Consider the following 15,561-nt stretch of genomic DNA (forward strand, 5'->3'; position numbering starts at 1 on the left):
TGTTGTTGTTGGTCTTTATATTTTTAGCAATCTGCTCCTCAAGTTCTTTGTTAGCATCCTTTACTGTCCACTTGCATTTATTTTGCCAAAGCTTGTGTTCCTTTTTGCATTTGGGCAAGATTTGCATTATTTAAAGGAAGCCTTCTTGCTGCTAATAGCGTATTTGCTCATTAACCATGCTGGCATCTTGGCCCTGGTGGCACCTTCCTGATCAGCAGTATACACTCCAGTTGAGCTTCTAATATTGTTTTTAAACAACCTCCAAGCATTTGGGAGAAGTCTGACCCTCTTGACTTTGTCTTTTAACTTCATTTTTACCAATCCCCTCATTTTGGGTCAATTTCCTCTTTTGAACTCAAATGTGGCTGTTGTTTTTTCTTGGCAATTGACCATTCACATGTATATTTAAGTTAATAGCATTCTGGTCACTATTCCCAACTGGTTCAATAATGCATCTCGCATCAGGTCCTAGGTGCCACTTAAGATTAAGTCCAGGGTTGCCATCCCTATGATCAGCTCCATGACCAACTGTTCTATGGCACAGTCATGACTATATGAAATTTTATCTCTTTGTTATGAATTGAACACATATGTAACCAGTCTATGTGAGGATAGTTGAAGTCACCCATTACTACAACATTTCTTCTTTTGGATGTTTCCTTGATTTCATTCTTCATCTCATGATCTTACTGTAATGAGGAGCTTATTGTGTCAAGTACTTTGCCCATTCCATAACTATCCACCAGGGGGTGCAGTAAGCCTAGCACCTTCTTCTGTCTACTCTGATTAATTACATTGCATGGATATCACAGCTACTCTTGTTCCTGATGTACAAATTTCAAAGCACTCATACTCTTGTGTGGCAGCCACTGGAGCCCTCTGAAAGCTGAAAATAAATTTAAAGAACCCAGATCTTTCCTGCTGTACATCTCCTGATGCTATGGCCACTGTACACTACCACCCTCTGTTATGTAACATCTGCACACATATAAACAGCTTGCAGAATGCAATCAAATGTGAAAGCATCAGGAAATAAAGGCCAACAACCTGGGAACAAATCTTTCTTAAGCACAGCTCTCAACTCTTTAGGTTCTAATCACCTGGGTTTGGGCTGCTTCAGGTATTAAAATAAGCCATATGAATAGCCCTAGTACAAGCTACTCATTTTGGAGAAAATGGATCTGTCTAAGAGACTAATGAATGTACTCTCCCATTAGATCTATTGGTATTGTTACTGAGTTACATATCAAATACATTCTTCAAGGCAAAGGGCATTGATTTCCAATGTGATGATGGCTACAGGAATATAGCATGTACATAACTGGCTAAATGTTGGGATTCTTCTAGAATATGGGGGGCTGACACTTTACATGATCTACTGTTTGGGGGTGTTTTAAAAAAAATCCTCATTATCTATTCATGTTTTTGGTTAACAAAGCAAGATATAAACTATATCGGATATAAACTATATCGGAAGGACAGGGAAGGACGTATTGGTGGCGGAGTCGCTCTATACGTGAAAGAGGGCATTGAATCCAGCAAGCTCGAAACCCCAAAAGAGGCAGACTCCTCCACAGAATCGTTGTGGGTGGTGATACCATGCCCCAGGAGGGACTTAATACTGGGAACGATCTATCGTCCCCCTGATCAAAATGCTCAGGTAGACCTTGAGATGAGATATGAAATTGAGGAAGCATCCAAACTAGGAAATGTGGTAGTAATGGGTGACTTCAACTACCCGGACATAGACTGGCTGCATATGTGTTCCAGTCATGACAAAGAAGCAAAGTTTCTAGATATTCTAAATGACTATTCCCTAGACCAGTTGGTCATGGAACCGACCAGAGGGACGGCAACCCTGGACTTAATCCTCAGTGGGGACCGGGACCTGGTGCGAGATGTAAGTGTTGTTGAACCGATTGGGAGCAGTGACCACAGTGCTATTAAATTAAACATACATGTAACTGGCCAATTGCCAAGAAAATCCAACACGGTCACATTTGACTTCAAAAGAGGAAACTTCACAAAAATGAGGGGATTGGTAAAAAGAAAGCTGAAAAACAAAGTCCAGAGGGTCACATCACTCGAAAATGCTTGGAAGTTGTTTAAAAACACTATATTAGAAGCTCAACTGGAGTGCATACCGCAGATCAGAAAAGGTACCGCCAGGGCCAAGAAGATGCCAGCATGGTTAACGAGCAAAGTCAAGGAAGCTCTTAGAGGCAAAAAGTCTTCCTTCAAAAAATGGAAGTCTTGTCCAAATGAAGAAAATAAAAAAGAACACAAACTCTGGCAAAAGAAATGCAAGAAGACAATAAGGGATGCTAAAAAAGAATTTGAGGAGCACATTGCTAAGAACATAAAAACCAACAACAAAAAATTCTATAAATACATTCAAAGCAGGAGACCATCTAGGGAGACAATTGGACCCTTGGATGATAAGGGAGTCAAAGGTGTACTAAAGAACGATAAGGAGATTGCAGAGAAGCTAAATAAATTCTTTGCATCTGTCTTCACAGTGGAAGATATAGGGCAGATCCCTGAACCTGAACTAACATTTGCAGGAAGGGATTCTGAGGAACTAAGACAAATAGTGGTAACGAAAGAGGAAGTTCTAAGCTTAATGGACAATATAAAAACTGACAAATCACCGGGCCCGGATGGCATCCACCTGAGAGTTCTCAAAGAACTCAAAGGTGAAATTGCTGATCTGCTAACTAAAATATGTAACTTGTCCCTCGGGTCCTCCTCCGTGCCTGAGGACTGGAAAGTGGCAAACGTAACGCCAATCTTCAAAAAGGGATCCAGAGGGGATCCTGGAAATTACAGGCCAGTTAGCTTAACTTCTGTCCCTGGAAAACTGGTAGAAAGTATGATTAAAGCTAGATTAACTAAGCACATAGAAGAACAAGCCTTGCTGAAGCAGAGCCAGCATGGCTTCTGCAAGGGAAAGTCCTGTCTCAGTAACCTATTAGAATTCTTTGAGAGTGTCAACAAGCATATAGATAGAGGTGATCCAGTGGACATAGTGTACTTAGACTTTCAAAAAGCGTTTGACAAGGTACCTCACCAAAGGCTTCTGAGGAAGCTTAGCAGTCATGGAATAAGAGGAGAGGTCCTCTTGTGGATAAGAAATTGGTTAAGAAGCAGAAAGCAGAGAGTAGGAATAAACGGACAGTTCTCCCAATGGAGGGCTGTAGAAAGTGGAGTCCCTCAAGGATCGGTATTGGGACCTGTACTTTTCAACTTGTTCATTAATGACCTAGAATTAGGAGTGAGCAGTGAAGTGGCCAAGTTTGCTGACGACACTAAATTGTTCAGGGTTGTTAAAACAAAAAGGGATTGCGAAGAGCTCCAAAAAGACCTCTCCAAACTGAGTGAATGGGCGGAAAAATGGCAAATGCAATTCAATATAAACAAGTGTAAAATTATGCATATTGGAGCAAAAAATCTGAATTTCACATATACGCTCATGGGGTCTGAACTGGCGGTGACCGACCAGGAGAGAGACCTCGGGGTTGTAGTGGACAGCACGATGAAAATGTCGACCCAGTGTGCGGCAGCTGTGAAAAAGGCAAATTCCATGCTAGCAATAATTAGGAAAGGTATTGAAAATAAAACAGCCGATATCATAATGCCGTTGTATAAATCTATGGTGCGGCCGCATTTGGAATACTGTGTACAGTTCTGGTCGCCTCATCTCAAAAAGGATATTATAGAGTTGGAAAAGGTTCAGAAGAGGGCAACCAGAATGATCAAGGGGATGGGGCGACTCCCTTACGAGGAAAGGTTGCAGCATTTGGGGCTTTTTAGTTTAGAGAAAAGGCGGGTCAGAGGAGACATGATAGAAGTGTATAAAAATTATGCATGGCATTGAGAAAGTGGATAGAGAAAAGTTCTTCTCCCTCTCTCATAATACTAGAACTCGTGGACATTCCAAGAAGCTGAATGTTGGAAGATTCAGGACAGACAAAAGGAAGTACTTCTTTACTCAGCGCATAGTTAAACTATGGAATTTGCTCCCACAAGATGCAGTAATGGCCACCAGCTTGGATGGCTTTAAAAGAAGATTAGACAAATTCATGGAGGACAGGGCTATCAATGGCTACTAGCCATGATGGCTGTGCTCTGCCACCCTAGTCAGAGGCAGCATGCTTCTGAAAACCAGTTGCCGGAAGCCTCAGGAGGGGAGAGTGTTCTTGCACTCAGGTCCTGCTTGCGGGCTTCCCCCAGGCACCTGGTTGGCCACTGTGAGAACAGGATGCTGGACTAGATGGGCCACTGGCCTGATCCAGCAGGCTCTTCTTATGTTCTTATGTTCTTAAGAGTTCATGCTAAATGAAGGCATGCCTCATCTGTACCTACGGCTCCTGAGTATGCTCTCTTGCATAAGAAGTGCCTGGTGCACTGGAGTAGACTAAGGTTCACCTAGCCCTGCATTCTTAGCAAGGCTCTCACCACTAAGTGGTCCACCAGAAATTGGCCAAGGATCCACCAGCAGACCAATATAATCCACCTTCTCACCCACTTTGTTCTGAATAATTCTGAGTTGGAAGTCTGTTACATGTGAGCAAGCTGATTAGTGTTATTATATCCAGGGAACAGGGGGATTAACCTTTGTTCAAAGTAAATGGAAACATTTTGCTTACTATGAACATTTAAAATATGGTTAGAACGTTCATTTATCAATTTTAAAATACTGACATTTATTAGTTTTAAAATATTGACATTCTGCTTCTAACTCCTAACTAAGCAGAGCAGAGGGATCTGTCTCAGCTGGTCCAGAGGATATACAAGCGAGCCAGCTCTCAGAGAGCAAGGGAACAAGGAGAACTAACAGAAGTTTGTCAGCAGAGTTTGGAGAGGGGGTCCCTAATGAAAAACAATTATTGTAGTGCACACCACATACAAGTGGGATTCTTCCATTAACCTTCAAAGAGGACAGGACAAAGCACAGGCTATTCCAATACAAGTAGAAAAAAAGAAACAAAAGGTAATAGCAATTATGGATGGAAATCACATTCCAGTGGTGGTGACCTGAAAGGTGTATGCAGTGTTTGTTTTCCTGCCTGAGAACAACATGGTGTACATGTGCAACAAGTGCAAGCTACTGGTGCTGTTGGAAGAAAAAGTGAGAGCCTTGAAGCTGTACGTGGCCACAATCAAAAGTATAAGAGAAGATGAAGAATTCTTAGACAGAATGCTGGAACAACAGCCGCAAAGAGAAGTACAGGAGGTGGAAGAACAACAGCATGTTGAAGGAAAAAAGAATGTTCAGAAGAGGAACAGCTAAGCACAGGAAACTCCATGGAAAAGGATGGCAGTTAGGAGCAGAAGAGCTAGAAGATACTGTGCACTGGTGGAATTATGGAACCAATTTCAGGCACTTGAAGATGAGACCAAAGAACAGCCTGCCAAGGAAGAATTACAGGAGACCTCACACAACAGTGAGTGAGAGGCTGGAGCTCAGTCAAGCAGAGGCAATGAACCAGAGCTTGGAAAAGTTACTTTTTTGAACTACAACTCCCATCAGCCCAATCCAGTGGCCATGCTGGCTGGGGCTGATGGGAGTTGTAGTTCAAAAAAGTAACTTTTCCAAGCTCTGCAATGAACCCACCTCTGCTTGACTGCAACCAAGAAGAGAAGAGTTGTAGTAGTGGAAGACACCCTACTGTGAGGGATTGAAACCCAAGTATGCCAGGAAAATCCATGGACTAGTCAGGTATGCTATCTCCCTGGAGGAAAATGTAACAGAAGGGTTGCCATCACTCATAAAGCCCACTGACATGTATCCCTTTCTTCTCATCCATGTGGAAACAAATTATACTGCCAAGCAGAGCTACAAAGAAATCACAGCACATTTTGAAGCTCTGGGAAGGAAACTCAAGGACTTTGGGGTCCAGATAGTCTTCTCATCCATCCTTCCAGTATTTAGAAGAGGAGTAGAAAGGGAAAGAAAAATACTCTGGGTTAATAACTGGCTACAAAGGTGGTGCTGAAATGAGAGGCTTCGATTCTGGAATTATGGATTATACTTCCTGGAAGATGGACTGGCAAATAATGGGTTGCACCTCACAAGGACTGGGAAGAATGTGTTTGGCCACAGCATGGAGAACCTCATTAGAAGAACTTTAAACTGAATCCTGAGAGGGAGGGACATGTAAACTTGGAGGTAATTGTTCTGTCCAAACCCTCTGAAATCACACATGAATGCTGACGTGTGCTTTTCTTTAGTAGATTTAATAGAAAGTTTCAGTTCAGTGCACCTCATGAATCAGCTTATAGGTTATACAGAATGCAGCATCTTTACTAGAAGTAACTAGACACAACTATACTGCGCTAAGACATCGCAGCAACTAGTCACGCCTCTTCACCATGCTTAAGTAAGGATGGGCAAGCACCCTACTTGTGTGAACTGGGTGTCACTGCTGAGAATGCATGTGCATATGAGCTCTCCTCAGAGGAGCTACGGGGGTGCACTGAATTTGCCGGTGCAACCGCCCCTGTGTATGAGGTGAGGGCGGTTGCTGTGCGGCATTTGTATAGAGATGTCTGGTGGGGCCTGTTATGGTCTGGTTTGCCAAAAAGTTGAGAGTTTGGCAATGGTCTATTGGAGAAGACCCTCTCCTAAACCCAATCTGTTCTGGGGGTATTAGATGATTTAAATCAGCCCACTGTTCTAGCTTTTGTAGAAGATATTTGCTATACAATTTGGTTACCACATTCAATAGACTGATAGGGCGATAGTTAGAGGGATCCGCCGGGTCATTTTTTTATATATTGGGACTATAATACTCCATCTCCAACCCTCCGGAATTGTTCCAAAATCATTGATTCTAGTGAACATAACAGCTAAAATAGGGGCCCGCCATTCAGGTAGATGTTTAAGAATTTCCGGAGGCAGAAAATCATTGCCTGGAGATTTCCCATTTTTTAACGAGTTTATTAAGGTTATAATTTCTTCAATGGTTACAGGAGGCCACTGTGGTAAAGACGAGGTGGTTAAATCCGGAGATGTAGTTTGAGGGGGTGAGAGAGAAGAGTATAGTCTCTCAAAGTGAATATACCAATCAGAAGATGTAATATGCTGTATTATAGTTTGGCTAGATGTTCCCATTCCTAAATTAGCTAGCTGCCAAAAAAGGCGCTCTTGTTTTGTCGAGACCGCTTCAGCTAATCTTTGCCATCGAAGAGTAGCGAAATCTATTTTTTTGTGTCTCAGCAATTTTTTATACTTAACCTTGGTAGTTTTAAAAAGATTTACATAGGCTTGGTCGCTTGGATTTTTGAGTACTAGCCGTAGGTGTTGTGTTTTCTTTTTGCCATCCTACATTCCTGATCGTACCATGTTATACGTGAGTGTGGTCTATTTGTTACTGGCGGTTTGCGAGTCAGGAAAGGTTTTAGCAAAGAGAGAATGTCCTGAAATTTATATTCCACCCTTCCTTCCAATAGGAGCCCAGGGCAGCAAACAAAAACACTAAAAACACTCTAAGACATCATAAAAACAGACTTTAAAATATATTAAAACAAAACACCTTTAAAAACATATTTTTAACAAAAGCTTTAAAGACATCTTAGAAAGCAATTCCAATACAGATGCAGACTGGGATAAGGTCTCTACTTAAAAGGCTTGTTGAAAGAGGAACGTGATGGCAGTAAGGTAGAAGGCCTAGTGAAAATGTTTGCAAGAATAGTCACAAACTTGCTGAAAAAGTTGGATTAATTTTTTTTTATTAACTGTACTACTTTAAAAAAGAACATGGCCATCTTATTTATCCTAAAAGTATCTGTTTTAAAGTGGTACTTTTATGCGACTTCAGCTCATTTTACTGATATTCAAGCCTTTGGGCGACACTCAAAACCCATCAAGGAAACATGTAGTAATTAATAGATGCTCTTCAGTCTCTTGTCATATAACCAAACCAATAGATTCAATAACCATTACTTAAATGGAATAAGAGCAGAAGGGAATCAGCCTAGACTTGGGAAACAGAGAAGCAGAATGTGATAAACATGCTAGCAGTACATTAGAAAAAGAAGTTAAGGCTAATGGAGCTGGAAGTGTGTTTTGATCACATCCACCTTTCTCTCTTTAACTACTTTCCTTCCTGGTATTATACACTTGTAAATAGATGGATCTTTGATACAAAGGATTGGAAGAGAACCCTATTGATTTATTTGCCTGTGATGTTAACAAGTTCAACAGTACATATTTTTTTTGAAGCTCTGGTGTAGTGTTGGAGTGGATCTGGCAGGTAATTATCTTTCAGCCTTGCAGCTCCATCTAACAGTGATTTCATAGATGTCAGAGCTTGGACATGGGCAGCAGTCAGAGGCAAGCCAGGAGCAAGTTAGGGCTGAAAAACAATGCAGGAGCAAGCCAGGAGGCAAGATCAGCTGCTACCGGAAGACACCAAAATTCAAGGAAACTCTTATAGTCCTTTCTCTCAGAAGGATCCAATGGCCAGAATCAGTGTCATGGACAGGGTCACTCCTGCCCCAGAGGATATTAAAGTGCCTGGGCAGGTGTTATAGCATGTAGCTTAGTGGCTCATCACATGAGGTAGTCTGCCACAAACATAAAGCCTTCCAATTTAGTAGGGTTGTTGTGAAGATAAGTCAGCCCTATAACCTAATCCAAGATCAATCCCCTGCTGGCTTCCCTTTGGGAGTCTCTAGAAGATTTTGCAACAGCCATGTGGACTCAGCACACCAATGATTCTTGTGACAGCTTCCACATTTCAGCTGTGTACACATTACCTTCTGGTTTGGGGAGCAAGGCTGGCTGCAGGGCCAGACTGCAGCAGACCCTTAGGCACCAGACTGAAAGGGCCCTTAAAGGTCACAGCTCTACCATGCTGACATGGTGCTGCAGGAAGTTGCACTGCCAGCCTGTGCTGGTGGCAGTGGGGTGTTGCCTGGGAGGGTGGCTGCCGCTCTGACATCCGTGCCAGCATTGGGATGTGGAGCACATGCTCTGCAACCCAATGCTAGCACAGAGCATGGAGTGGGAGCTACATCTGTCTAACCCCAGCAGCAGGGTCCCTTCTCAGCACCAGGACCCTTGGCCAGAGCCCAACCTAGCCATTCACTGGTCCCGGGCCTGTTAGGGAGCAATGCATCAAAACACAGTATTTTATAAGAAATGACAGGATGAATAAAGGATAGGTCTGGATTGTGACTAATATCATGTGTACACAGCTTCCCAAACAAGCAGTGGGAGCATACTGGATGCAGAGTAAATGGAAGTGTGTACTTAGTATCCTTAGTATCCCCTGATTTTGTGGTCTTGTTGTTTATGTATTGCTGTTTTTAATTATTACTGATGTGCTTCTTTATTGTTATTATTGATTAATTAATTAAATTTATATCCTGTCCTTCCTCCCAGTAGGAGCCCTGGGCCCCTTATTGTTGCTTTTTTATTGTTTTAATATGGTATTTGGGGCCATGTGGGCTGAAAAGCAGTATACACATAAACATACATTATAATAATAATTCTGAGTTGCCCTTTCTTTCATTCATGGAAGAGATTCCAGGCACTGGAGGCTCCCTAGGGCAGAAAAAGAAAATTTTTGCCAGTCCCTCCTTCCCCATGCTGCTCCCCATTCCATCTCCCACACTGTTCCAGAAGGTCACCCAACCATCTAGAACAGACTTTTATGAGGCATAGGGGATGCAGAGGGAAGGGGAAATTCGCTAAGATCAACTCTTCCTGCCCTACTTCTGCCAGTGGAAGCAACCTATGAGCGAATTTCCATTAATAGGATTCAAGCCCTAATGTGTTGAAAGGTACTCAAGTTCTTGCAAGGAGACATTTGAGTTGAATGAAGCCTGCAATGCTAATGTGAATAAGTGAAACTTTGAAACTGGAAACAGATGCTGGGTGTCCCTTATAGGAAGGGGGACAAAATTCAGTAGCCATCAAATTGTAGGAATGTAAAATCACTTAGTAGAAATGTACCCCAAAGGATATTTCTTCATTCATAACAGTGCAATTCAAGGTGCTAGTTTTGACCTGCAAAACCTTAAACAACTTGAGGCTTGCATATCTACAGCCAGCTAATAGTGTTCTCTCTGGAGTGCCCTTCATGAGCTAACCACAATTTGGCTGTAGATTGGTAGCTATTATCTTGCTTGAAAACTCAGTCTGGATGTCCATCAAAGTTTCTGGACTCCCAGAAGTGAATAAAAAAGTTACTTCTCCACCATCACCAATTGTATGCTTTACATATGCTCTAGTTATACAGTATATACAATAATGTTAAAAACCACTACTTTAGACCACTCAAGGCTCTCTCATGTTGGTTCAAACTCTACAAAACTGGAAAATTGGAAGTTAAGACTGGTGCCTTAACAGGTATGTCCAGTGATCAGTAATGATATTGTGCAACATCACAAATTGTGCTTACTTACAACTTACCCTCCATGCACCCACACTTTTCCTTGGTGTATCAGACCCAAATTAACAGCTGTTATTCAGCAGCTGAAGGAATGGAACCTTTGTTTGGGACAAAGGTAGCAACCCCATTCTTGGATATAAAACTGAAATTCCAAGTGTACTTGTTTCACAGTGTTGACTATGGAAGCCCTGTGTCTATGTTCCCCAGACTTTTGATAGCTGAGCCACACACATCCCTTCCAATTTATTACTGGAGGTGCATTTAATTCTTATGCTCCCCAAAAGGTTTATATTTAAAGTGTGTAAAGAACTACCAGCCCTCAGAGGTTTCTCATCTTCCCACAGCCCATTTTAGGAGTCACTGTTCTGGCTATTATACCTCCTCTGAAAGAAGACAACAGTGCTACATTCTTCATCAGGAGTGACTGAATGATCCCATAACTCTCAATGCCAGCGGAAAGAGGCAAGGCCACCACCACAGAAGTAAATCATGCAGAGAATCAGGAAATAACTTCCCCTTGTGGATTCAACTGGGCCGCCCCTATAATTAGGCAGAGTGAGATAGCACCTCAGACATCAGATGCCCAGGGGCTGTGGGTGATGGCATTCCTCTAGCTATACCTCCTGAGCTCCTCAACTGTTCCCCTATGTTGGAGGATGCAGCTATGTATGCCACATGTCTTGTGCCCCTTAAGCTAGTTTGCAGCCTTCAGGTGCAGTGAAGGATGCTGTCCCATTGGGAGTATTGAAGTAAGATTCAGCTACCAACCTGGTCAACTTCTGTATGTGGAATGGTGGCAAGATTGTTGTCATCTTTTTCTCCGGCAGCAAAATGTCTTGGGCCACCCCTGATGGTTTGTTGATGGCATAATACCTGACATAACCTGGCATACACTCTGGACCCAGCACATAGTTTGGGAAACTTTTCCCAGTGCAACCACAGATCTTTCCTTTTTGTCCTCCAGGATCACAGGCCTTTAGCAAATGAAGGTAAGCCAGAAATCAAATAAACAAGCAGATTTGGCTGTAACAGTGGAATTCAAAACTCCCACAGCCCTCAGGAGAACTCTTCTCAAAACAATCCATTAGAGGTAAGATATCAAAAAGAAACATGTTGAGGGAAATGCACTCTTCAGAAGTTCAGAGAACTGAAGCTCATAATGAGGGTTCTGCTGTCCTTGTCACAGGAAGTGAATGCTCTGCATTCTCCAGTAAGGAGAATGCAGTTTAGAAAATCTCCCAGTGTCATTTAACCCCACACTCTCCTAACTCAGTTCCGGGTACCATTTCCTCTGCAGGCTGTAATTTACTAAATCCATCTGCTGAGTTTTGGAAATGCTGCATTTCAAGGGTCTGATATATAACAGAAGGACAAAGAGTGATGCAGGCCCTCTCATTTTCAAGTGACTTGAAAGAAAAGTAAAAGGAAACTTATATTTAGGAATAGACATGATTAACTAGGGGAAATCATATTAGGGCATTCCAATAAATGGAATGGAATAGCTTTTACCTCCAATTTAGCTGACTGTGCTTCAAGGAAAAATATTTATATACAAATATAAAAAGCTAAGGAATGCTACTCTTCACAAAGATGAAAGACTTTCAACACTTAATTTATGTTTAGTTTTTATCATCCTTAAAATACCTCTATAAATGAATGGGCAATCAGACCTGATACATTTCTTTTGTCACTGCATCTTACTTCCTTTTACCTGGAGTTTTGTTTTATTTTTAAGGAAACCTGTGACTGATCCACTATCAACTTCTTTCTTACAAATGATTATCCTCTGCCTTTTAATTTCCCCTAAGAATGCAGTTGTTCCTAATATACATTTTAGGTGTAGCTTCTAAAGCAGCAATCTTGGGAGACTTGCTATTCCCACTTATGTCTCAGTGAACTTAATAGGATTTAGGTCCGCATAACTACGGATATGAGATTATATAGCCTTGAATTTGCACTGACGGCTTGATAAAAAAGGATGCACAGCAGATGGAGATTTTTAATTTTTATCAGGCTATCTTCTGTTGGCAAGAGCAGGTAAAGATGGGATTTCTCATAACTCGTTTTGAGTTGTATGGAATTCAGATGCTTGCATTAACTTAACTAATCACCAGCATCAGTGAAAGATATCACCTTTTTCTCCTTTCATCCTACGCTTAACTCTGAAGTAAGGGCTGATACACACATTATGGGTACTCTGTAGAAGTTGATTTAAATAGCTACAGATGGCAGCTGTGACTGAGGGCACATTCATACCATACATTTATTCTGCTATTATTCCACTTTAAACAGTAATGGCTTCCCACAAAGAATTCTGGGAAGTGTAGGGTGCTAAGAGCTGTTAGGAGACCTTTATTCCCCTCATAGAGCTACAGTTGTCAGAGTTCTCTGGGAAGAGGGACTGACTGTTAAAAGACATTGGCAGTTGTAGTAGCTTTGGGAGGAGAATAGGAGTCTCCTCTCAGCACCCTTCACAAACTACTCTTCCCAGCATTCTTTGAGGGAGGCCATGACTGTTTAAAGTGGAATAATAGCAGAAAAATGCAGAGCTTGGAAAAGTTACTTTTTTGAACTACAACTCCCATCAGCCCCAGCCAGCTGGCTGGGGCTGATGGGAGTTGTAGTTCAAAAAAGTAACTTTTCCAAGCTCTGGAAAAATGTGTGGTGTGAATGTGGTCCAACGTAAGTTGTTGCCCTATAGTGAGTCAGACTAATGGTCTAGCTCTCTGGTGTTCTCCACTCTGACTTGAATAGCTCTCCAAGGACTCCCTGCCCAGTCTACTGAAATCCTTTAACTACTGAATCTGGGACCTTTTATATTATAGAGAGAGGACCTATGACCAGACCTTGGAAAAGTTACTTTTTTGAACTACAACTCCTATCAGCCCAATCCAGTGGCCATGCTGGCTGGGGCTGATGGGAGTTGTAGTTTAAAAAAGGAACTTTTCCAAGCTGTTGCTATGACTCTCAAGACGTTGTTGAACTCCAGATCCCATCAGGCCTAGCTAGCATGGGCAATGGTCAGGAATGATGGGAGTTGTAGTCCAATAACATCTGTAGGGCCACATGTTCTCCATTCCTGCTATGCATGAAAAAGGTTGTAATCATGGACCATCATCATAAGAAAAGCATTGCAATTATGGACACCTCATCATTCAAGTACCAACCTCCACCTCCCACAGCAAGTCTTGAATTGGCAACTTTCAGCTCAGTGAGGTTCAAACTACACATTACATTACATGGAGTAATGTCAAAGAAGAGAATCTGTAAGAACTGCATGAAGTATTATATCCCAAACTGCATCGCTTTGGGGATATGGGAAACTGCCTACTCTTCAAGGCCATCTATGAGATGCAATGAATCTGTCACCACCCAGTACCAGCAGCAATTGGGCTGCTAAAGAGGCAAAAAGAAAGAATAGCTGTAAGAATTACTCCATCAGAAGGAAGAATGCTGGGACAAGCAAGCAATCTCTTTGGCATCTGCTCATGATTAAAGGTCATAGCTTTTGATATAAGTTATTATACTGTGTCTGATATTACCTCATATAGTGAGACTTGTCCAGAGCCAGTATACATTTCTGATAAACCCATGGTAATCTTACTGCTGTGAGCCAGAGGTGATGTCAATAACTCAGTCCCACTGTACTCCTCTTGATAACTGGCGAAGAAATTGTTGGAATATGCAGATATTGCATAGTCACTTTAAGGGATATTTGGGAAATATCCCATGTACCTGTTTACCATGATGTAACTTCCTAATGGGTGGGGTTTAGTTACCTGACTTCCTCCTCCTTTGTCCTGGGGGATTTTTGAATAATCTCATTGCTGATCTTCCTACCTTTGAGAGAGGCCGCATGGCAAGATGCTCTCTGCTGAGTGCATCAATACAAAGACTAAGATGGACTGAGATTCCTATTTTTCTTTCTTCCAAGCTAGAGCCTATGTTCTTCTAAACATATGAAAGGTCGTAAATAAATATTCTTTTCTTTTACCTAAAGGATTGTGTCTGTTGTTATTTATATAGAGAAAGGTGGGCTGGTTTACATTCTCATTCTGCTGCTTGTATTTTTACAACTCTGCTAAGAAATAGGACCAACCAAATTAGTTCCTATTTCTGTGTGCATTTTTAAAATACCGAACAGAAATCCCCTTGCCACTATGAAAATTTGGTTGTATTTGTGGGCTCATACAAACCTACATAACAAGACTTAGAAGTCAACTTCAAATACAAGTTAGTGGGCTAGATAGAGTTCCCCCCTCCACAACCTCCCCCCCCAAACCTCAGATTTTAATATGGTTGCACAAAAGGACAAGTTAAATTGTATGTCAGGGAGGAGAAGCCCAGTGATGATAACATGGCAAGTCTTTTTTTCTCCTTTAAAAAAGGCAAGTTGGCAAGCAGCCCTGGGACTGTTCATTTGCCAGCAACAGATGTCTGCACACATACAGCACTTTTTGGAACAACATGCAGTTAAAACATGTAGGTTTAAAAGCTTGCTTTCTCTTTTCTTTTAATTCTATATTTCAAGCTGTATCACAACTGCTTTCACAACCAGTTATATCTTTAAGTTTGGATTTTACAACTTCATTTGGTTTCTTTAAAACCCATTTTGCCTTTTCATAAATGACTGTGAGCATAGTCACACCATAGCTAGATGTGTCTGTCGTGGGCACATCAAATAAACAAACAGTGCTAAGCATTTTGTTTTACAGATTTTTCTGGAAATGTTGATTCACACTTTTCCCAGGTTAGAAGTCTTCACCCTGTTAAATACATAGATTTTCAAAGGCCAGAGTTTACATTCTTTTCTTCTTCTGTCAGGCAGTGTATTTTCTCTTTAGCATCATAGAGAATTGGAAGGGGCCTATAAGGCCATCGAGCCCAACCCCCTGCTCAATGCAGGAATCCAATTTAAAGTATACTGGGCAGATGGCTGTCCAGCCGCCTCTTGAATATCTCCAGTGTTGGACAGCCCACCACCGCCCTTTCTTATGAGTGAAACTATCACCGTTGAAAGACTTATGTTCCCTTCCATCTGTCAGAGTTCCTGGGAGCCTAGGGTAGGGTTGCCATATTGCCCGGATAGCCGGGTTTTACCCAGATTCTATGCATGCCACCCATCGCCCGGCTAGCCCCTTACGTGGCCCGGATTCTC

The sequence above is a fragment of the Rhineura floridana genome, chromosome 3, assembly GCF_030035675.1.
Source record: "Rhineura floridana isolate rRhiFlo1 chromosome 3, rRhiFlo1.hap2, whole genome shotgun sequence".
In the NCBI taxonomy this organism is placed as follows: Eukaryota; Metazoa; Chordata; class Lepidosauria; order Squamata; family Rhineuridae; genus Rhineura; species Rhineura floridana.